The following is a 6,339-nucleotide window of genomic DNA, read 5'->3' on the forward strand; positions in this document are numbered from 1 at the left end:
AGCAGGGAAGAATGTTCCTGCTCAATGCCCACCACGCCGGGGCTGACAGCCCTGAAATCGGGCTGTCACTTCCCGTCTGGACAGCCCTTCACCTCCATTCGCCGTGCCTTGTTAGGATCCTGCTGCATTCAGCCAAGACAAACACTGCACTTAACCCTCTGGATCCCGACAACCCCTCCAGGGGATGCGGGGCTCCGAGCACTGCAGTGGGCACGGGGACATGCCACCACCATGGGGACCTCAATGGGATGGGACATCCCAGCAGGGCAGGATCTCTGGAAGCAGTGTTTTAGAGCCACCCCAAGATCTTTTTCATGCCCCCCAAGGGACATCCTCAGCCCACCCCCATCCCTCCCTGCAGAGCCCACGACCACCCCGAGCCCACATCCCCTTCCCACAGCCCCCCCAGTGGGACACCCACCCTGCAGCATCCCCTGGCCCCGAAGAAAGGGAGCGCGGAGCTTTTCCTTTGACACAATTAAGGAGCGCAGGGTCCCAGCGCCTCGGCCCGCCGCAATGTGTTAAATTAATGTAGCAGAAAAAATCATTATGCGGGGACACAGATGGAAGTGACCAAGCAGAAAATGCGATGTGCAGCGGCAGAGGACCCCTGTTACCCATGTAAACACAGAGGGGAAGGATGGGTTTCCCAGCGCCTGGGGCGAGGAGGTGACCAGGGTGCCTCTGTGCTGGGGCTGGGGCAGGACCCAGACTGGTAGGGCTGATGTGAGGCACTGGGGTGGGAACGGGGAGAAAGGGTCATGGCTAACCTGGGTGTGGGGCACAGGGCCATGCGTGTGGCCAGGACCTGGCTCGCAATTACCATGTCATTATGTGCCGGCACAGCCGTGGCTAACGGAGCAGAAAAGCGGCACCCGCGGGTAATGGGGTGGTGGCGGGGGTCCCATAGGGACACCCGACCCCATGTATGTGTGTACCCTCCTGAGCACATGGGCATCCCTGGGCACCCCTGGCACCCTGATGTACGCTGCTTTGTGGCTGTGGGCACCTGCACCCAACCCAGGAGGGAGCGGGTCCATGGGGTTATGCTCCTTGGGTGGGTAAATCCTAAGGGCAGACAAAGCCCAGGGTGGCACTAAGCTTCTCAGCAAACACAGGGGGGGCTGGGGCTGCACCTTGAGCAGAAATCCCAAATATCAGACAAAGCTGGACAGGGAAATACAGGACCTGATGCCACCTCCCTTCACCCACCACCAGGTCCAACCTGCTGCCCAGACACAATCTGAAACCTCTTGTTTTGACCCCACAGTCCATTAAGATTCCAGGTCTAACTTTACACAGGAGAACCCAGGCAGAGCCCTAATACCCCACACAGCCTAACACAGCCCTCATTAGCCCTTAGCTGCCCCTGATGGTGGGAAGCTGACCCACAGCTGCACCCTGGCACTAATTAATGACACATTGGTTCTTGGTCACCTGAGCTCCCAGTGCCAGCATTAGGGTGCTCCCTCTCAGGGTGACTCCAGGGGCTGCCCTCTGCCCCAGGGCTGTGAGGGTTATCGCTATGGGGCTGTGTGGGATGATAACCAGAGCTCCCTGCTGTCAGCACAGTGTGGTGTGAGAGCGCATGGGGATGCTCCCTGCACCCCATCCCTGCCTTGGGGACACCCTGGGGACAGCGGATCCTCCCCATGAATCCCCCCCTCCAACTTTGTCTCTCCACGTTCCCACCCGCCAAATATTCATGCAGGCCCCTTTGCTCCCCAGGGGGCTGCTAATCCCCCCGAAACGGGCCGGGGGATTGTTGACCAAGCTGCCATATCCCTTGAACAAGCAAGCGCGGGCCCCACAGCTGCTGGAGGATTAGCAGCCACCCTTTCGCTGCCGTGGGCCCTGTGCCCCTGCTATGGGGCACCTATGGGGCTGCACATGTGCACGCATTTGTGCAAAGCCATCAGCATGCATGTGTGTGCCTGCAAAGGTACTGACACATGAGTTCACAAATGCTAAGCTACCAGCACGCATATGCATGCATGCAAGAGATTCCTACCCCTCAGCCCCCCACAGTCTGCATCATGGTCACATGCAAATGTGCAGCATGAGGGCACCCATGGGGGAAAGACCCCATGTGAAGGTGCTGGGAACTGCTGGCTGTGGGCAGAGGCATCACGAGGAGCAGCTCCCACGCTCCGGAATTGTGGGTCACCAGAATTACATTAATTAGCTGATGCTAATGGTGGCTAATTAGCAGGCAGCTGTGCTGATGCAGAGCCTGCATGGCTGAGCCATGGAGCCACGCTTTACCCAGGGGTGAGCCATGTGCCATTGCAGAGGACAGTGCAGCATGGAGTAGTGTCACCAGCTGAGCTATGGGGATGAGGGCTATCAGGCAGCCCTAAGAGCCCCTGCTGGGCTGCCCCAGCTCTCCTGCTATCTTGAGAGCTCCCTCGGGTCAGGGTGGATATGTCTGCACAGACAAGTGGGTGTCACTGGATGCCCAAACTGCTGCCACCTTCATCCTCCCTTATGGGGACCCCCTAGTGCTGGCTGGGTACCCAGGAGAAAAAGACCCTTTGTTGTGCCTGTCCCCATCCTTGGATGCTCCAAGTGACACATGGTGTTGCTGGGGGCTGCAGTGGGTGCCACCACAGGGACATCCTGCATCACCCCAAGTGGCAGCCAAGGGACTGTGGTCAATGCCTCATCCCCATTCCATAGGGCAGGCATCCTCACCAGCCCCTGCCCTGGCATTTGGTAGCATTTGGGGGGCACTTGGGAGGCACTGGTTCCAAAGTCAGCCATGCAGTGGGGCGATATGCAGTGGGCATGCGTTCTTCCAAAATCACCAGTGCTGGCACAAGCCACCGTGCCTCCGGTGCGAGCGGAGAGTGTGAAGTTAGGAGATAAAGAAGGAATTAGGAGATAAAGTCTGCCTAATCCCGGCTGCTCCATGCAATTAAAATGAGCTTCACCCCGCTGTAATTGGATGGAAGCCGCCCGCCAGCAGCACCGTGGCTGGGAGGATGCGCTGCGCCGAGCACGGGGACTTATCTCCGCCGCAGAGAAGCGCGAGGGCAGCGGCACCGGGCGCGGGAGTTAATGGGATGAAAGCAGAAAGGCTGACACAAAGGATTAGTGCCCGAAATCCCAGTGTTTGCTGGGAAGGTTTCCTCGCATGGCACTGCGGAGCTGTACCGGGGAGGGGGCTGCCTTGGCCCCCAGCCCTTCTGTAGGGTCCTAACAACACGTCCAGCTGCTGGTATTAAACAGGAATAAAAAAAACTGATGTGCAGATTAAAAGGATGCTGATGAAATGCCAGGAGATGAGTTACGGCCCTAATAAACCACCGCCTCCTGACGGGGGTGGGTGCGGGGGGCGGTTTATGAGGCCATTTAGATGGTGCTGGCAGAAAGGTGTAGGAAAGCCATAAAGGCTCTGTTGCCTCTCCTGGCCCCTGAACACCAGAGCACGGCTGTGTCATAAATCCATGGCAGGGCTGGGGGCCCTCGGCCCCACCACTGCCCCAAGAGAAGCTGGGTGAGGCCGGGGTCTGGGTGGGTGGCAGCAGCTGTAGGGTGAAAGAAGGGATGGTGTCATCCAGGCACAGGGGCTGGGATGTGCCCTGACCACTGGCCACTGATCTCTGCTTGGATGGGGATGAGGACAGGGATGGGGATGGAGACTGAGACAGGGATGGGGGTTAGGGATGGGAACAGGAGTGTGGACAGGGATGTGAACCGAACTGGGGATGAGGATGGGGACAGGGATGGTACTGGCTAGTGCTTTCCAGTGCAGGCTGCCTCAGTCAGCCTGACTCACCATATCCGGGTTGGGTCATGGTTTCTGCTTTGTCCTCCCGGGGTGCAGCCTCAGCCCCACACCTGGGTGACACTGGGGACAGCATGATAGATACACTTGCGGCTATGGAGCCTGAGCCCTCAGAGAACCAGTGCAGGGCTCTTGGGGAATGGTCTGGGGGCAGCAGGGATCTGTTAGGGGCAGGGGGCAGCTGGGGATCCCCAGGAGCAGACGAGACCCCACAGTCTCCATATAGGATGAGGATGGGGGCCCCTCTCCCCCCACCACATCCTGACCCAATTTTGGGGCCCACACCTCCCACCGCTTCCCACGCTGCCTCATTAGTGAGGAAAGCCTGGAAAGGCACGGAGCATCGGCAGGCTGTGAGCGGGGAGCCGAGCCCAAACCCTCACGCAGAGGGGGAGCTGCGGGTTTCTCCCGTCCCTTTGAACTCCAGCAGCAGCCTGGAGCTGCGGTTCCCTGAGCACGGAGCAGGGAATTGGGGCCTGTCCTGGGGTATCGCTTATGGGCACCCACTCATGCGCCGTGGTGGGCCATGGGACATCGGGTTTCTGATGCCATCCCAGGAGAAGAGAGGGTGGTAGAGTGGTGGCGGAGTGGGGACGAGGGCCGGGAGGTGCCCCATGACTCAGCCCTACGAGAGGCAGAGGTGGGGTAGCGATACCAGTGCTAAAATAAACCAGCGAAGCGCGGGGAGAGGAAATTTCTCATTAGGCAGCAATGTGTCGCAGAACCAGTCTGACACAGGGACTGCCCCACGGCCCCCGGACGGGCACGGAGAGATACCACGAGATCAAAGCAGAATGAGGGCAATAAAAGGGGATCAGAACCCTTTGGGCTTCCGGCTGCGGAAGGAAGAGTGGTGCGGGGGGATGGAAGGCCCTCCTGGGGAAGGGTTCCCCATCGTGGTGCTGGGCTGCTGGCAGCCCTTTGTCCTCAGAGTCACGGTTTGGGATGCTCAGCCCTGCTCAAGTAGGGGACAGAGTCGTGGTGTGATGGTGGGACCAAAGGGGATGGGAAGCAAAGGGTGGGAAGAAAATGATTAAATCAATCTTTTTTTTTTTCTTTTTTTTCTTTTTCTTTTATTTTTATTTTTTAATAAATAATTTAAAAAAAAAAAAAAAAAAGCCCTGGGAGAAAAAGGCTGTGTAGGGTCCTGGCACGTGAACAGAGCCTGTAAGTGGTCTTAAAAATTACCAATAAATAATCTTAACGGGAAACAGAAGGAGCAGAGCTGGGGCGCTCGTGGGTGTCTTGCTGCTCCATATGAGCATGGGAAAGCGGCCGGGTCCCGTCCCTTTGTGCTTTGTCCCCCCTGGGCGGGCTGCGATGCTGCCCTGGCTCTGTACACAGGGCAACGACCCGCCTGGATGGCGTCCTGCTGTGTCCCATCCCGTCCCATGGATGTGGGTTCCCATAGGTTTGCATTGGGGTCGAGGTGTGATGGGGACAGGCAGGGCGCATGGGCACCCATGGCCCCATCCCGCTGGCTGTTGGCTGCCATGGGCTGAGCGGTGCCGAGCCGTGATCCCTTCCAGCTGCTCCGGCCCCAGGCAGCTGACGGGGCTGCTGGAGCGTCTCCCTGCCAAGTCACCGAGGTGTCAGCCAAGAGTTAGCAGCGACAACGCCAAGCAGCCGGGCGAGCCGGCCAAGCCGTCCGCAGCCTTCCTCCTCCTCCTTCTCCTTTTCCTCCTCCATCTCCTCCTCCTCCTTGCAGGGAGAGGCTCAGAGCTCCTGCCATGGCCGGGTGCCCCCATAGCTGCTCCCTATGGCCAGGGGAAGGGTCTCACTCCTGGGGCAGCCTGCACCCCATCTGCAGTGGCATTGCTTTCCATCCAGTGGGACCCACCCCTGGTGCCACCCCGGTGTCCCCCCCACCCCCCACTGTCAAACCCCTCCACCTGGGCTGTGCGTCCCCCCCTTCCACCAGTGCATCTGGAAAGAGACGGTTCCCCTCTCTCGGAACTTTCCAGATCTCCACAGAGTGGGGAACAATCGGAGCCTTTGTCTTCCCTTAATCTCCTGGTTAGGAATTAAAAGGAGGGAGGGGGGGCGGGAAAGACCCCAGCAGCACAAAAGGCTCTTTGGAAGGGCTGGGAGAGGGGAGAGCTGAGTGCGGGGAGGGCACAAGCAGGGCTCACCCCCGATATGTCCCTCCAGGGCCACCCCATCCCCAGCGCTGCCCCCACTCCCCCACAGTGCACCCATAGTGGCACTGCGCCGCGTCCCCATGGGGCGATCACAGACTCACAACCCACCACCCTGACCCCACAAGAACCACGCGGGCATCACAGAGCTCCGTAAAATTCCTTAAATAATTTAATTGGAAAAGGAAAAAAGTCTTTTTTTTGTTGTTTCTGTTGTTTTTTAACCTTTTGTTAAAAAATATTTGTACAAACGCACGCTCGCATTGATCCGCACTGCTGCCGGTGGTCGCCTTTGCTTTCTTTCCCCGTTCAATGCACCTTTCTTTCTCTCTGTACACATTTGTATGAAGGGGAGCAGCACAGCGTGGGGTGCAACACCTCGGGAGCAAATCCCACCAGATGAACCCCCTC

Source organism: Coturnix japonica, chromosome 12 (genome assembly GCF_054131305.1).
Source record: "Coturnix japonica strain WE chromosome 12, WE-NBRP24, whole genome shotgun sequence".
Classification (NCBI taxonomy): Eukaryota; Metazoa; Chordata; class Aves; order Galliformes; family Phasianidae; genus Coturnix; species Coturnix japonica.